This window comes from Anastrepha obliqua, chromosome 3 (assembly GCF_027943255.1).
Source record: "Anastrepha obliqua isolate idAnaObli1 chromosome 3, idAnaObli1_1.0, whole genome shotgun sequence".
Taxonomy (NCBI): domain Eukaryota; kingdom Metazoa; phylum Arthropoda; class Insecta; order Diptera; family Tephritidae; genus Anastrepha; species Anastrepha obliqua.
Window position 1 is genome coordinate 84,250,370 of NC_072894.1, and position 18,798 is coordinate 84,269,167.

An 18,798-nucleotide genomic window follows, 5' to 3' on the forward strand; every position below is an offset into this window, starting at 1 on the left:
TTTACCCTGTTGATGGGTTCCCTATCTATAAGTGGCTATGGGCATAGGTATCAGCATCTTTTCCACTTGGAGATCAAGCGTTGTACCGGTTCGAGTAAATTCAATTGCCTTGCAGTTCCCAGCTATATTCCTGTGGCCTGGCACCCATTCTATGACTGTTTTCGACGAGTGCGTTTTAGATTCTAGCGCTTTTATTGCTACTTGACTGTCCGAATATAAGAAGACTTCATAATATTCTCCTTTTTATTAACGTAAGACCCTCTTTTATGGCAGTGACTTCCGCCTGAAATACACTGCAAGGATCAGGTAGGCGAAATGATTGGCTAACTCCGAGTATGCAAGTAAGTCCCTCCACCTACTCTGTTGTCTAGTTTTGAACCATCTGTATAGATGTTTATATCATTTTTCTTAACAATAAGCTCGTTATCCCATTCCTTTTTGGAAGGAAATACTGTGACGAAAGGTTTTATCTAAGTTTATATCCTTGGTCTTACAGAAATCCGTTGTACCAGTAATGCAGGGAAGTTTTTCTAAAATTGAAGAGTGTCCTCTCTGATTCGTTCTGAGTAGATCGATTCCTCTTAATCTGAGAGCTGCTTTGGCAGCTGTTTGCTTACTGAATTGCTCTATTAGTAATAGGTTAAGCGAAATATTTAGTGCCTCAGTGGGTGTAGTCCTAAGGGCCTCAGGTATGCAAATACTGGCCATTATTTGTGCATATACCATAGTTTTCTTGATATATAACTTAACTAAAGCCGGCCACCATACTAGTATACCGTATGTTAAGATTAGTCTTACAATTGCTGTGTAAAGCCAATATACGATAGACGGGGAAAGACCCAACTTTGTCTTATTAGCTGTTTACAAGAGTAGCTCTTTTTACTCTATCTTCGACATTTGACTTCCATCTTAATTTTCTGTCTAGTAATAGACCTAAGTAGCGGGCCTTATCACTCCACCTTGAGTCGGAGTAGTAATTTTTGGAATTCTACATTTCCTAGTAAAAATGATGAGTTCAGTTTTGTTAGGGTTGACGCTTAGCCCATTTGCTTTTGACCAGTTTTCATTGCAATATCATTCGCATACGCTACGACGTGTTGTCCTTTCTCCTTTAGAGAAGAGGAGGGGAGCTTCTTTCACAACTTTTGACATGATAATGTCTTATAATTCGATTTAGCCGGCTGCCCGCACGAAAAAATGTGTCGTTATCTTGCTCAATCGTCATTATCTTGCTCATTCGTCGTTATCTTGCTCAATCGCCGTTACCTTGCTCAATAGCCGTTACCTCGCTTGAACTGCAAGCGAAAGCGCGGAATGAACGACAAAGAGCACAATCGGCCCCCGCATTCGGCAACGTTCGACATCTGGCTCTCTCCTATTTGAGTGAGCATATATATATGTGTATGTACCAGGTATATAAGCTTAAATCCGCTGTTTTTTAGTAAAAAAAACCCATTTTAGAAAGCAAAAAAATAATTTATTCAAAGTATTTGCCCTCGCTAGCTATACATTTTTCCCATCTCTCGGGCAATTTGTGTATACCACGCCAAAAGAATTCTTCATCTTTCGAGGCGAACCACTCGTCAAGCCATTTCCGGACGTCTTCGTACGAATCGAAGTGCTGTTCAGCGAGCGCGTGACCCATCGATGAAAACAGATGATAGTTGGCCGGGATCGACCCATGATTTTTTTCGTTTAGGATTCTCAAAGTATATCCACTTTTCATCGCTAGTCACCACAAGATGCAGGAACGACTTTCTTTTATGCCTAGCCAGCAAGATTTCGCATGTGTTTTGGCGTCGCTCCATCTGTCTATCGTTCAATTCATGGGGTACCCATTTTCCGACTTTTTGGACCTTTCCCATGGCACGTAAACGCATGGAAATGGCTGGTTGAGTGACACCTAACTGCTCGGCAAGCATTTTTTGCGATTGGGTATCGTCCTCATCCAAAAGAGCCTGCAATTCATGGTCCTCAACTTTTCTGGGCCGATTTTCAGGCTTCTTGTCACTCAAGTCAAAATGGCCGTCTTTGAACCGACGAAACCAGTCTCTGCAAGTTGTTTCCGATAATGCACTGTCACCATAGGCCTCCACAAGCATTCGATGCGATTCGGCAGCCGATTTCTTCAAATTAAAGCAAAAAAGTAGAGCTTCCCGCATATGCTCTTTTTTTGGCACAAAATTAGACATGATTACGCAAGGAAAAAAGTGTGTTGCTGTATGAAATCACTGATGATGTGCAGTGATTGATGTAAACAGGTGTCGAACCCATGCAAAAAAAAATATGGCATTTCTATGGTAACTTGATATGTTCACTAACGCCATCTACGAGCAATCAGCGGATTTAAGCTTATACACCTGGTATATGCGCATTTGTATATAAATTCACATATTTGTATTTGCATATGCCTTCTTCCTGTGTTCATGGTAATGAACCATTTCTCTGTTGAGAATAGGACTATGATAGGAAAAGTAGGAAATGAAAGGGGGTGTTTCGAGTGTAATTTGTCTTGAAATCAATGATGTTGCCACTTAGTGTTGTTGACTTATTAACGTCTGATGCACAATCGAAATTGAACATATCTTTCATGAATTTGATCAATGTTTCGTCATTTTTCACGTTTGTGTAAATGTAACTTGACCAATTCCATTACGATTCCATATAACTCCTTCTCTATATCCATAAAAAATATCTATCAAACAAATAAAATTAAATTTGAAAAATGCAACCATTCCATCAGTATTTTCTTATGACGTTGTCACGTTAATCTATCGTCAGTAAACCGACTTTACAGACAACCTCTTTTTTAGTTAATTGAATATTGTTTCTTCAACCAACTAATTTGATCTTATCAGTGTGGCTTTAGAGCTGGAAAATCCACAATCGATCAGATATTCACAATACGACAAGTTTTGGAAAAGTTCCGGAGTTTCCTTTTTCCGATTAGTAAGTATGTGTGTTAGTCACTGTTCACTCACATTTTTTTATATTTTGTTCACCTACGAAGAGTTCACGTCCGCTCAAGAGGTTTTTGTTTGGTTTGTTAGGAAAAGAAATCTTAATTTCCTTTAATAGGAGGTTTGCTTCTCAACAGAGGTTTCTGTGCCAAGAGAGAGGCTGCTTGAGAGAGATTAATTTATTTCGAAATGTAAACCTACAACTTGGTATAAGAAAAAATGTCAGCCCAAGTGAGTCACGCTTTGTAGCTGTTTGGCCGAGCTTTTTCTCTTATTTATGGTGCGCGTCTTGCTGTTTTCTACAAATGGGGGAATCTAGAGTTTTATATATAATAACCTATCAAATAGTTGGTGTTACTTAATCTAAGTCAGCTTAGGCATTGGCCATATGTGCAACATCACCAATGGGATAAAAATAGAGTAAAGCTTTTGTATTCGAATTGTAACTACAAATGAATACGAGTATGATTCCCATTTTCTCCAGTAGTTCATCATTGCCAGGCGCGCTTCCCCATATACACTTTGATGAATTGGCATACAAAAAGTTTCTTCCATTCCGTCTCACATTCAAAGGTTGCCCAGTATAACAATAATTAAACAAAATAAAGAAAAAGTATATATTGAGTTTGCCGTCACTAAGTCTGCCTTGACAGTTAGGCCTGGCTGGGCTGCCGATCTGTACGTTCACTAAGTACTTCAAGTGTTGATCAAAAGCGCTAAATACTTACACCAATATACCTATGCACATACATACATACATAAATAGATCCGAACGCCAACACTGACACTAACACCAACACCAACACTCTTAACAAAAGTCAACTGATAGCTAAATGAACAACAAAAACATCGGTTATGGCAAGTTAGCTCCGACAACAAAATAGCCACAATGTCAACAGCAACAATTGTGACAGCGACAACATAAATGCCAAAAGCCAAGAACCAACAACGGAGAGTAAACAAAAAATACGACAAAAGAATAAACATAGTAATAAATGTGAAATAAAAAAAGGTAAAAGAAAATAAAAAGAAAAAACTCGAAGTAAACAACGAAGTGCAAAAAATGGAAACAATGTTGGTATTCGAGTGGTTTTTAATGTTATTTCCTTGACAAGGTGTTGTTTTTGTTTGGGTCCAAAGTAATGTGCTAGCACAAGTGTGGCACTCTTCTGGACGATTAAAGGAATAGGAAAACAAACACGTGAGCACATGTATGTGCATATAAACATGATCACACAGAACCATATACTTGAATGAATGTAGAAGACGATGCTTTTTGCGATGGGGACAACAATTGCAAATTTCTTATCGACAAAGCAACGTTAAAACGACAATTGTCAACAGCATAGAAAAATTACCTGAACACTCATCTTTAGATTTGCTCAAGCATAACCTGAGAAGCTAGCCGGCAAAACATGTATATTTTTCACTTCCTGCTCTTATGAGCACATGTACATACATAAGTACTCTTAGATTGTTCTATGTGACTATACTGAGTTTATATTTACAGTAACATAAATACTTACATACATATGCACGTATGTACAGGGTGGCCAATCGAGCATTTGGGATTTACTTACTTTAAACTATAAATAAAAGGCGCATCTACATTTTCCTATTATATTACTTACTTTTAAGGATGGAACATAATTGCAATAAAATGGCCTTTTCCAATACTTTTTCGGGAGTTTCACATCTTATCTCCCTAATGGTACCATTGATTTCATGGTTCGATTATCGAGAAGTATCTGGATGATTGGCATAAAATTTATCCTTAGCGGCGCTCCACAAATTATAGTCTAATGGAATCAAATTGTAAGTAATTGGTTGTCTCAATTTACATTACCGCTTTCGCCAATTACTCTATTTTGGAATGTTTTAATATTTCCCTTTTTCAAGCGAAAGCGACGGATTTTTTTAATCTCTGACATATCAGAGATGTGTCAAGTCAAAAAAATCGAGAGTTCAAATTGAAAACGCTAAATTGATGCCCTTTATATGCATGACAATTCAATAAAGGTTTAAGTTTCAGTTCAATTTTTGGTTAGGTTGATTAACAAGACATTTCTTATATTTTTATTGTTGTATCTTAGTATCTCAACAATATCTCTAATTGAAAATCACAACATGATAAACAAAAAACTTAGCCTGCTGGAACGTCTAAAAAAAGGCGAAAAATAAAATACATCTCTTAAATTTGCTGTTTAAAAATATAATTATAAGAAAATATATTTAGTTTAAAAATCGTTCTATGGTCATACAATAGGTAATAATGTGCTTGATTTGAATTATCTAATCTACTTGATTTGAATTATCTAATCCACATGTCTGTTGTCGACACTTTCAACCTCAACTACCAATGAAGAAAATACGAAAAAAGAGAGCGTTGGAAAATGACAAATAAATTTTTTTCCAAATTTTCCTACAAAAATTTCCAAAAACTTAAAAAAAAAAAATTTTAAACAGAATTTAAAAGAAAAGATATGTTTTAAATACATTGAAAAAAAATTTAAAATTATGATATACCTATTTTTAAGATTTTTTCAGTTTCTTCTTATGATACTCAAGCCTACAAATAAACTAATTTTCAGAAAAAACAACATTTTATTTGACTTGATTTTAATATATTGAACTATATAATTTACAAAAAAGTTCTCAGTAAAGCTAATAATAATTGTAATAATAAATTTTAAAAAATCTCGGAAGCTATTATGGAATTCTAAAAAAACTAACCTCAGTACTAGAAAACTGCACTTTTCATTGGCCAAATTGAAGCTACAATTCCGAAAGTTTCGCATATACAACCGTTGAAAAATATTTAAGTTCTGTCAATTTGGTACTGGTTTTAATAAAATCACTTAAATGTTTGCGTATTAGGTTTTATTATAAAAAATTCAAATGTTTTCAATCTGCAACAGCCTTTTTATCTAAGAAAGCCACAAATTTATTTACTCCATATACAAAAGTCAATACAATACGAAGTTTCCTTGAGAAAAATACTTAAGAATAAAGCAAAATAATAGTCCAATCATGAAAACGGCAGGGGAAAAGTTAAAAATGTACATTAATATTTTGTTAAAAATCTATTTTGCTTTATTACTGCTGCACAGCGCTTTATCATTCACGTTATTAAGCCTCTTCAACGTTGAACAAAATTCAATTCCTACGCTGCCTTGGCCTTTTCAAATAACTGATCCAAATTTGTGATATTCTGTGTTTCTGTCAATTTTTTTCGTCGTTCCAAAAAAATCCTCGAAGATGCCTAATCAGGGATCGAATTATCTTCCAAATTTTTTTTGCCACACCAGAAGTGTGCTTCGAATTGAAATTTCCTATCTTCATCGGTAAATTTTTTTCCCCATAAAGTGGCCATTTGTGGAACAACATCATGACGCACACCACAAATAGAAAGAGGAGCCACCCCAAAAAGGGTGTAAGCGCTAATTAAATATATATATATATAAGGTGTTTTGACGTATCTGAACGAATTTTACCGCTTTCATGTTACCTTCAATACGATGAATTGGCTCAACACCGTTCCGCGAAATGCCCCACACCATTATTGAGCCACCCCTGTGATTTATGATTGGTGAGTCGTACTTCCTACCATCTGGACCAACTTTATTTATTTTCATTTCATCTGAATAAAATATATCGCCGCTGATTTTGAGTTCAGGATATGTGCTCTTGAGTAAACTCAATTCGGCGTTGCGATGTTGTTACCATGAAACTCTGCGTCTGCCAATCGAACCGCAACTATTATTTTTCTTTACTGGCTTTTCCAGATGAACACAAATTTACCAAGACCTTGTGATATCACATCTTTGGACTTTTATTTATGGAGATATATCAAGTCTAAATGCTTTTTGGATAACCTAGCTTCGATTGAGGGACTGGGAGCCAAATCTTACTAAAGTTATTCACTAGATACCGACCGAAGTCCTCCAGCGAGTCACTCAAAATTGGTGTTTACGGATAACCAAATTACGCCTTGTGGCCAATATTTAAAAAATAAATGTCATGAATGGTTCTACACAAAAATAATAAATATCGCCCAATCAATTTGAATTTTCTTTGTTTTGCTTCCCTTTAAAATCCAATACCTCTAAATTGATCACCCTCTACATTCCTGCATATGTTGTTATTTACTTAATCATATTTTTGATCCAAAAACGGTCTAAAATGGTCTGTGCCTAGTTATTTGCTTAAACAGAATATAATTGCAAATGATTTCCCAACGTCTGGTTGATTTCCCTGTTTGTGCGATGTAGTCATCTGTCGTCTACGTCTAACTCTTCTATCTCCTGTCCCTATAAAGGCTAATTCATGTTTTTGTTTTGGCATCTCGTTCGCTATTGTTACAGCTCGAAACTTCCTCGAATCAATACTTTTAACCCTAGATAGCACCTCATATTTTTATATCCATCTTCGTCGATTCTTGGAGTGCATCCAATGTACAATAAATTCGAAATTATTTAATTTTTTTAATTTATTTTTTTTATTTGCATATTTTTTAATTAACTGTATTGGGTTGGGGAATAAATTCTTTATTTTTTTACATTTTCTTTTATTTTACAACGATTTGTTTGCTGTTTGGCAAACGGTAAGTATTCATTCGATAGAATGCTTTCTGCTCAAGAAAATTATCTTAGATGTATTTTTGAGTTATTTAATCTTTTATTATATTAGTTTAGAGGCTTAAAAATCGAGTACCCAGGAGGCAAAAATTAACATTTTCGACATCTGCTCTTCTTTGCTTTTCATCGAGGTCATAAAGCTGCTGAAGCTGCCCGGGACATTTACGACGTGTATGGAAAAGGTGTCATAGACAGTCTACAGCACGGAAATGTTTCAAAGTTAAAAAATGATGACTTTGACGTCGATGACACGTTCCGCAGCGGAAGGCCTACTGAATTCGATAAAGATTGTCTCATATTACATATTGCAAATATACATGCATGTACGTATATCTGATGCTAGCAGCAGCAAACACTGCGGCTCTTCTATTCGGATGTAAAAATCAAGCTACCCACCACAATCCAGAGTATCTCAATCTAAAGCTACCAAGGTTAGATGCACCCCACACTATAAATCACACACTAATAGTTATTGTTTGCGGTATTGTTTAGATATATGTGCATACCTATATACTAGAAAGAATGAACTGCGATCATAAAACCATTATCAATCACCTTCATTCAATGGGATTTACCAAAAAATTGGAAGCCTGAGTGCCTCTCAAGCTCAACGAAAAAAAAACATAGAAAAACGCCTTCAAATTGCTTCTCAGTATCTCGCCATCGAGCAACACGCGATCATAAACAGCGCTTTTGTACCGAATCGTGAATATGAAGAAAAGAAAGGAGCGGATGTCTCCAGGAAATACGCCAAAGCCGTGAGTCAAGTCGGATTCTTATCCAAAGAAGACGATGATACGTGCTTGGTGGGACTGGGAGGGCATGGAGCACTGGGAAATGCTCGAAAAGAATGCCACGGTCAGCAGGGAGCTCTACATTGCTCAGCTACACCGCGTGAATGAGGCTATTCGATTGAAAGACCTGATCGACATGATCAAACCTTACTCCTTCACGACAACGCCAAGGAACGCTTGTTGCACAAGCCGTCAAAGCCGCACTCTAAGAGCTCGAATGGGATTCCCACGACAGTCAGTTTATATGTTTTTTAAATTAAATGAGCAAATAAACCATTATTATGGTCAACTTAAATACAAAATTTTAGGCGCAATAATTTTACAACGCAAGTCAGTTTCTAAAGATGCAAGGAAATCTTACTAAAACGTGTGCATAGCCTTGCTTACTAGTTTTCATATCGTTTCAAAATGTACAGGTACACCAATTTTATTAGACACAAATTTAGAAATATTATTTTTGTTTTGTGAGAATGCGTTTTACAACTTCAGATTTCTCTGCATAAGCAAGATTTCTTTGCCTGTACATAGATACATATCAGCATAGATATGTACTTACATACGTGCCTATGTGTGTGCTTAGGTATTTCAAGTCAGTTATAGAGAAACACTTGGCGGCATGCAAGCCAATACCTTATTCGATTTCACGGGATTTGTCAGGTTTACAACTCACCTTTCGCCCTGTCCCTCGCGGCAGTTGCTTTGACACGCATATATCCATCTATGTAATGCGCTTAGCATATTTAATAAGACCGACAATGCGATACGTGCCCATAAGAAAAGAAAAAGAAAACCAAATACGACGTCTACGCTTTTACTAACACGCGCGCCTATTTAGCTCTATTGTATTTAAGTATGTATATATACTCGTACATATGTATTTACGATTTTGCTAAGCTAAAGTATCTGCATACTTAAGTAAATATGTATATGCATAGCTATGCACAATCACACCAACAAATAAATGTACATAGTTTGTAATTCAAGAAAACAATTGTGCTCTTTCAAAAGAATTCACGTCCATATACATAAGTATGCATGTATGTATGTATGTGCAATATTCATACAAACGGCTATTCGCATACGCCCACATGCGTTTCTATGTATATGTATATACATAGGTATGAACATATATCTAAACAATACCGCAAACAATAACTATTATTATTTATAGTGTGGGGTGCATCTAACCTTGGTAGCTTTAGATTGAGATACTCCGAATTGTGGTGGGTAGCTTGATTTTTACATCCGAAGAGTAGAGCCGCAAAGTGTTTGCTGCTGCTAGCATCAGATATACGTACATATATGCATGTATATTTGTGTCAAAAGCGGCACTTTGATTTTTACCACGACCTTTCCCTAGTTCAAGGGGTCAGATCACAATTTCTATCATTTATGATGCTGCGATGGCAGTTAAGTGGGTATCGAACTCCTAATCTTCGGAGTAATACCACTTGTCCATATCCATGCAGTAAAAAATAATTACGCACCAACGTACTCACCTGTTTAAATATTATATATCAATAGATGCCATCACCTTCATGTTATGCAAGAGCTCAGTTATGTTTCAATTTGTTCTTGTTCTTTGCTTGTTTTTGCGACTGCTTATTAGCCAGTGTATGGTTATGAACAGCAGTCGCTTAGCCTTTGGCCGTTGGAGTCACTGAACTCTGTGATAATTCGCTTGATACTATTCGTACCAACAGACAACAACAGCAGGATCAACAGCAAGGTGAATGTTATGGTAAACAAACCAAAATAAAACTAAAGAAACATGAGGGATTCCGTCAAGTGCGTACAAGCCAACTGACGACAGTTTGACGTCGAAATGGCAATGAACTCAATGGCAGCTTGTTTGCTTAATATATACGTATGTATACGTATGTACATATGTATGTGCTTACATACCAGCGTGCGCACATTTGGCACCCAATGGCGGAAGTTGAAGTTTCCACAATGCCGAAGCCACCAATGCTGTAGCCGTCACTGTCACCAGTGCCCTCACAAATGGACATATGGGCGCATACATATTTATATTACCAATACAATATTGACTTTATAGCGGAATTCGCCTGATGTCATGTTTCAATCACCGGTAGTAAGCAGTCTTTCAACAGCAAATGTGCGTTAAAAAACAAATTGCATTGTCAAGGAAAATGTATGTGGAGGAAGTTAGTTCCATTTTTCCATATTTGACAATACGCTTACAACTATTGCAAAAAATATAGGGATTTCTAATAGGGACGGGTCAATGCTATTTATTATTTAGTCATGAAAATACGATGGCTACCAAAATGAATTTTAGCGATTTTTCCTCGCTCGCTCGTTTTCTTGTGGGATTTTCTGAAGTCGCTAGTCAATTGTCAACAAGCAGTAATGGGCAAATGCTCTCAAAGTAGACACAATATTCAAATGCAGACGCGGTGGGCATTTCAAACGGTATACCATTTCTTACAGTATCCAAATGTGTATATGGGCGCTTAAAATAAAAAAAATAGTTTCTGTAATACCACACAACCAGATTATTTAATAAATTTTTCAATTTTGGACCGGCTCCATTGAAAAACTCCGCTTTTTTTTTGTCGGAACAAACTAGCAAGTATAGCACTTAGACAAAATTCAGTCCATTGTGCTGCACTCAGGTTCCCTTTTTAATTTTCTTTAAATCTACCCGACCTCCAAAGAAATCTGAGTAGACCTTGTGGTGCCAAAGAGCCAAGGTGGGCGCTTCTTAACCTTCAGTTCTAAAGACATCAAACCTGATTCGATCGAAGGCCGGCGGACGCAGCTTTGTGTCCAAAGAGATGCCCATAGCGTAGTCCCTCCTGTCGACGGCTAGCTCTACTCTGGCAACAAGGGCTTGCAGTGCCGACTCGCCGGATTTTCCACTTTGACAGGCATGCTGAAATGTAGAAAGGGGGTGAACCTTCAGCGACATCTAACGTATGCGCAATTCCACTAGTCGTTCGTAACTTTTCAGGATTAAAGAAGTCATACTAATGGGTCTAAAGCTTTTGGGGCTGGTGCAGTCATCTTTTCCAACTTTAAGGATGAAAGCAACCCTTACTATCCTCCGAGAGCGAGGTATATAGGCCAGTACCAGGCATGTCGAGAAGATTTTCTTCAAGGCTGCGGACTCTGCGGACTCATGAACACGCAAAATCCTCTTGTAAAAAAACATGTATTCATATCATGATAAATATTTAGTAAGGCAGAACAGCTTGTCTCACATTTAGCATTTTTGATGATAGCCCCCACACTCTCATTTCCATTGTTCGATTTAGTTTTGTTTTTCCATTGAAATATTAAAATAAAATTGTTTATTCCTTAACAAATTTAAAAGAAAAAATAATAATATATTTTCTACACCGCAGAAGCATAAAAAATTCGGATAAAAACATGATAGCATTTAATTTTAGTCCTTAAAATTTTTGGGTTGTCATAAGTTTTGAAGTGATAAGCTTAGTTCGTGTACAATGGCTATAGAGGAACATCGGCTGATTGTTAAATTACATGAAGAGGGATATCTTTGAGAGAAATCGAAAGGTATTATAGAAATCAGATATAAATGCGATTCATCGATTTCAAATAAAATCCGCCTAGGTCAAGGGAACAAACTTAATAACGGCGAAGAACGCTTGATTTTAAACGAAAGTTACCAAAAAAATCTCTTTCTATAAGTCGTAGAACGTAGTAAAATGTTTAGCAAAATATAATGCAAATAAAGTGGTTCCATGGGAAAACAGTTTGTCATGTGTTGAAAAAACACAACTCCCACGCGCCAATTGCGTGGAAGAAGCCCTTGTGCGAAAAACACAAGCACCCGCATACAATTTGCCTCTGAAAATATATCTAAAGGCTATATGTAGACCTATGGAAAACGGGAAAGCATAACTAAATCAATACTTTCTGTACTTATTTTATTGTTTTGATAAAAGCAAATATAATTTAAAAGGGTCAGACTGAAAGCCCTGTCCGGAGAATTAAAGGTAATGTATTGAACGATACTATATATATGTATATATATATTAGGCCGGGTCGATTTGTGGGGAGGCAAAAAAATCGCCCATTGCTCTGTGAAAATCATATTCTAGGGATCAAAATAAGAAACTTTGCCGAAGGAACCATACCTCTAAAACGAATTCTGATGTCCCCCAATTTGGGTCGAACTTTTTAGTTTCTTTTCTCATGTAAAGGCCAAAAATGGTGATATTTTGAAATGATTGTATGGGGAACCCCCCAAGGGAGTTCCAGGGGGTGTGCCACTGGCATGGGTGGATCGACCGTCCAAAGTTAGTGGGGGTCGGTCATACATTTGGACTCGATTGGAGCACTCTAAATGGGTCAAAGTGGGATTTTTCGTTCGACCCAAATTGGGGGACATCAGAATTCGTTTTAGAGGTATGGTTCCTTCGGCAAAGTTTCTTATTTTGATCCCTAGAATACGACTTTCACAGAGCAATGAGCGATTTTTAAATCGACCCGCCCTAATATATATCGAAGCACACCTCTTTGGTTGCCAAGATGTGAGTCATTTACAACTGTTTTATTTACTGATCTCAATATAATCGAGGGGAGGAATCGTACAGAAAACTAAAACATAAAGTTTATCTGAGTTCAAATGGACTGAAGAAAACTTCGAAAAAAGTTTGTAAAAACTTAGTGGTAAGGCAGCTATCTATCGAGGATCGCGCTAGTACAGGGTCTGGCACTCGAAGTGTAACCAATTAAAAAGGCCATACATTTAGTTTGAAAATTACTTTTATTCAATTCCAAGTAAAAACTGTGTGAAAATAATACAAAGGCCATACATTTAGTTTGAAAATTACTTTTATTCAATTCCAAGTAAAAACTGTGTGAAAATAATACAAAATTAAGAATCAATTTACTTTTACTCCATATGACCACCTTTCTCTATGGCGCAGAGAGCGCCCATCTGCGGATACAGTGGTTCAAACCATTACCTGTGGCGGGTACTAACTTCTGGTAGCCAATCACTTTAAAGTGCTCGAGCTCACGAACAATCGCTGGTTGTGATTTTTCAGCCAAATATAATGCAATCACACTATTACGTTTGAAATCCATTACTGAATTTCTTTTTTCGGGTTTACTCTCTGCAAAATGCTTCCGGGTGCTTGTAAACAATACTCTGGACTGCCTATTAACAGACAGCTGATGACCGTGCATCAGTTGCGCGAGCGGTCTGAAGTTGGTTACACTTCGAGTGCAGGACCCTGTATAGTAGCTTATACTGGATCGGGAGTCTCAGTCTCAGTTCGCAAAGTAGTGCTGAAAGTAAATCGAAATAAAAAAAGAACTGCTGCAAGGCCTAAGATTGACGGCAGGTATAAGAGAGAGATAAGACGGTGGACTGTCAATAAACATTTCCGCCTTATACAAATTAGACCTGAACTTTCTCTCTTTGTTTGAAGAGTGAATGAGTGAAAATGTGAATTTAGATACCAAAATAGACTGGCTAAATCGAAGCTTACACAATACTCAAAGAGCTAGACTTGGGATGATGAATGACAATCCATTATTTATAGCGATGAAAAAAAATTTAATCTTGATGAGTCTGATGGTAATCAGAAATATTGCAGAGATACTCGCGAGCGACGACAAACGCATCACTCCCGAATTTTCCACAGTGGCTCTCTTATGGCCTGGGGTGCTGTTAACTTCCGTGGCAAGACCCAAATTTGTTTTAGTTCGCGTAAGATGAACGCAGAAAATTATGTAGCGGCCTTGGATAATGTTTTATTGGATAATGTTTCCAAAGAATTTCAGGGTGAATCTTTGACAGTCTTGCAACTTTCAAATGGAGCCAGTCAACTACAGATATTTCTCAACCAGCCAAATTATTGTAGAACCAGATCGGAACGGAAATCGATTGCTACTACGAGGACTTTTTCCAAGTATTCGCTATTCCTGTTAGTCATCCGATAATTTCCATGGTAATGTTTCGTAATATTGTACATATGCGCATATGTATTCACATATATAAACATATCTTAGCTTCATGGTCAAGCATGCGGTTGCATGTATGTACACACATCCATACATATGTAGTATTAAGGTTGGACGGTTTATGCCACGCCAGTCCGCGGTGCATTTTTCTACCCAATTTCTTGGCCATTTTTCCATTGTATCTCTTTGTGTGTATTATTTGCTCTATTGTTATTATTTGCTGTTGTTCTCATTGGCTTTGTATTCTGAGGTGTCCATTCAGAGTAATTTGCAAATCAATTTCGTTTACTTTGTGCTCATGTTTAACAACATTTTTATGGTTTGACACACACCCTCTTCGAGGAAAGCCGCATCTGCGTCAATTCGCCCTTTTTGACCATTCCACAATCCACATTCAAACACATACTCGTGCCTACGTACATATATACACATACATATATATCCGTTTTCCTCTTTGTTTATTATATTCTTAGCTGTTTGTTTATCATAACGGGCACAGCTTGTTGCCATAAAATACTGACCAATAGTTAATCAACCAGGCAAGCGTAGTGAAGAATGAAGAGAAAGCTGGTGAAATGAATGACGCGCATGCATCGGGGTGCAACGAGCCCTAATTTTACCAGTTGGCTGTATTTGCCACGCTATCGCTAGCCAAAATCCGTCGTTCGACAACGGCCTGTCTAACTGTAAATTATACATTTCATAATTTCGAACATTTTCGCGATAATCGCATGTAATTGCATTTTATCTACACCTTTTTATCCTGACATGTGAGCAAACAAATAAGTCGACGTTACATTGCCGTCTGCGAAAATAGCCATCGAATGCAGCACTGGTGGCACGCAGTGCTAACGAAGAAAGTGATGACCACGTCGCCACATTGTGCATTGCTGCGCTTTCGCTCGATTTAGCTCCCGATTTGAGTGGCTGAGTGCGCTCGAAATTATGGCACGCGTCGCAATGTTTTTCGAAAGGAATGCGATTTTGGTCGTGTGATAGGCAAGTGTGCGAAGTAACGGTAAATTCGGTTCACTTATAGTATATGTACATAGGTATGTACGTATGGCGGGAGAATGCTTCACTGGGCATGGTATTGCAAAAGGGAATACATAGGTGCACAGGAAGACTTAAGTACAAACACATGGGCATTGTATAAACTTCCATACCCACGCGACTCATCCCTCAGTCCTTGGTGCACAGAAATGCTTGCCAAATGGACACGCAATGCATTAGGGCAAGTGCAAAAACTCTTTCACGCATTGGGCTTGGGAGTAGCGCGGTTTCTCATTTCTTGCCAATGACGGGCATTATCAGTTTGACACTTTTAAGCAGGAAAGAAAAGAGGCAGCACCCGAACGTTTAGTTCCATTTATTCCACACACATGTTTTATGTGTGGGATGTTGCATGTTGCATATAATTCTTTGTCTTCTCCTGCGTACTAATACTAGCACTAATTTATTATAGAATTGAAGTAAAGTAAAGATGTGTGCATGCATACATATGCACATGAACATATTGCAAGAAATTCCCGAAGGCTGTAGATAAAGTGAAAGAAAGTTTTTGTACATTTAAGGGGGTAGTATGGTATTTTTTTTTTTCATTTTTTTTTTTTTTTTTTTAAATTATTCTATAACATCTTAAGATTATTGTGTGAAAGTTTGAAGTGCATTGGAGTAAAATTGACAAAGACACAAAGGATTAAGTATCTACCTCTCCAACCGGATTTCACGCTGCCGAAATCTTTAAACGCGTTTTTCTCACACTTGCCTTTTTTACGGTCGGTGTCCACTGTAGATTCATATCTACTGCACCGATTCTTTTCAAATTTGGTTTTTTTGTTTCTTTACTTTATTCACAAGGTAATGACGTCGAGTTTTTTTTTTTAAATTTTTTCATATTTTAAAACAACAAAGTTTTCAAGTTTTTTTTATGAAAAATCGGTGTTTTGACTTCAAAGCGCTTTAAAAAATTAAAAAAAAAAAAAAAAAAAAAAAAAAAATTCGACGTTGTTACCTGCGAAACTTTATTAGCTGATGAAATCAATTTGGTTTTTTGATTTTAGTTGATCCAGTAATGAGTTCTGAGGGACACCGCAATAAAACTTTTTTATGAGACGTCCGCGAAGATTCGCTGCCACCAACTCATTTCTTCATAAAAATCAATGAAAATTTCACACAATATTCTTTAAATATGACTTTATAATGAAGTAATTTTAAAATTTTGAATAAATCAACTGTGTCGACAAAAAAAATTTCGAAAAATATGCTTGTTTTACACCGAATTAACCATACTACCCCCTTAAAGGTGCTTATATACAAGTATGAGTAGTATGTTCAAATACATATGTATGTATGTAGGTATACTAGTGCCTATCGAGCCATTGCACGTTTTACCTCTAGGAAACAAATGTAATCACAAAGTTTTTTGGGTGGAAAAATCAATCACTATTTTAATTAATATTTTCCAAATACATACTATTTATTATCTCAGTCACAATGTGAATAGCTTTAAACTGAAGATGGTTTGGGATGGAACTTCTATAGGTACATATGTACTTAGTAGTGCAATAAGTTCTGTTAAAATAATTAGTATATAAGCTTTTAAATGTACAAAGTGCGCCAGCCATTGACAACATTCTCATTTGACAATTTGTATTTGAGGTGATTAAATATATTAGTAGTTTACTTCTATTAGCCAATAGGAGGCAAGTGGGGCAAAAGTACTTAAGAATATTATATGATATTTCAATAAAAAGTTTGTAAAATAATTTAAAAAATATGTTTGAAATAAAACTCACTAGCTTACTATTTATAAAGTTTTTTATTTGTGTTATGAAGCATAGTAATCTTATTGTCGTATTACTTTTGCTTGAAAATTTTGTTCAAATGATCGATTCGAAAATGAATTTTGCTTTCGAAAAATAACCTTTTCATATCCACATAAATCAATTGTGATTTTTCTGCTTTTTTTTTCAATAGTACAATACATAAATTTCTTTTACTGCTAATTGTGTTTTCGTTAATTCCTAAAAATAAGCTTTCCGAAAATTTTAAGAAGGTAAAGTTTAAAATAAAAAACACTGACGTCAAAAAACTGTTTTCGATGGCGCCATCTTTTTAATGAATGGAAGCTTGGTAACATTCGGTGTACATTCAGTGGAAGCCAAAATATTGCGTCTAAAGTGTCAGTATGTTTGTGTCAAAATGGTACAAAAGTGAGTTTCGAACAAAGAGCTAATATCAAATTTTGTTTTAAAATTGGTAAAATATTTGCCGAAACATTTGAGTTGACGAAAAAGTTTATGGTGATGATTGTCTATCTGAGTGGTTTACACGTTTCAGAGGTGGTTGCGAGGACATAAATGATAATGAACGCACGGGCCGCCCAAAATCGATAATTTCTGAAAACTCCATCGAAATTTTTGGTAAATTTATCAAAAATGTATCGTAATCATCGTTGAATTTCATGGAGTCGAAGTTTAATATCTTCAAAACATCGACTTATCGCAGTTTAACTGATCAGTTGGGCTTACGAAAGGTCTGTGCACGTTTCATTCCGCACAAGTTAACTGAGGTCCAAAAATTGCTCAGAATTCAATATTCGAAAGACCTCATTAAAGAGGTGAGAAAAGACGAGAACTTCTTCTATAACATTGCAACTGGTGATGACACGTGGCGTTTCCAACATGAACGTGAAACTAAGCGTTTAAGTGCCGAATGGAAGGCCCCAGACGAGTCACCACCCAAAAAATCACGTTTGGAGAAGTCAAAAATCAAGTCGATTTGTTTTTACGATTCCAAGGGAATTGTCCACAAGGAGTTCATACCAATGGGCTAAACCGTCAATGCAATTTTCTATCTTGGCGTTTTGAAGCGTTTGTTGCATCGCATCCGTCAAGTTCAATCTCATCGATCCACTCTTGTGATTTTTTGACTAGAAATCGCATTTGAACCATGAATCGCTCACCGTAGTTGCCTGATATGGCTCCCTGTGACTTCTATCTATTCGGAAAATAGCATTTGGCGATGAAGGGAAAACGTTTTGCGTACGGTGAGGTCATCCAAAAGGCTTCTACTTACATCCTGAAGGACATTTCGGCCAATGACCTGAAACACTTTCGAAAAGCTTTTAGATCGCACAAAACAATGTATTGAGGCCTGAATAAATAAACTCGAAGTTATCAAAACAAAACTGCTGTCGTTTCTATTTTAGCTCGGTCTTGTTTATTTTCGATTTCACCTTGTATATCATTTCAACATTTTTGCTGAACGCAGTATAAATCTTTAAGTGATGTATTCATAACAATTATTCCTCATTGAAATGGTATTAAACTGATTTTCACCAGAATAATGGGGTTTGACATAACTGAAGTCATTTCGTTTAATATATAAATCTCCTTTTCAATTTCTTAAGTAATATTTTCGGGTTTTGAATTTAGGGTA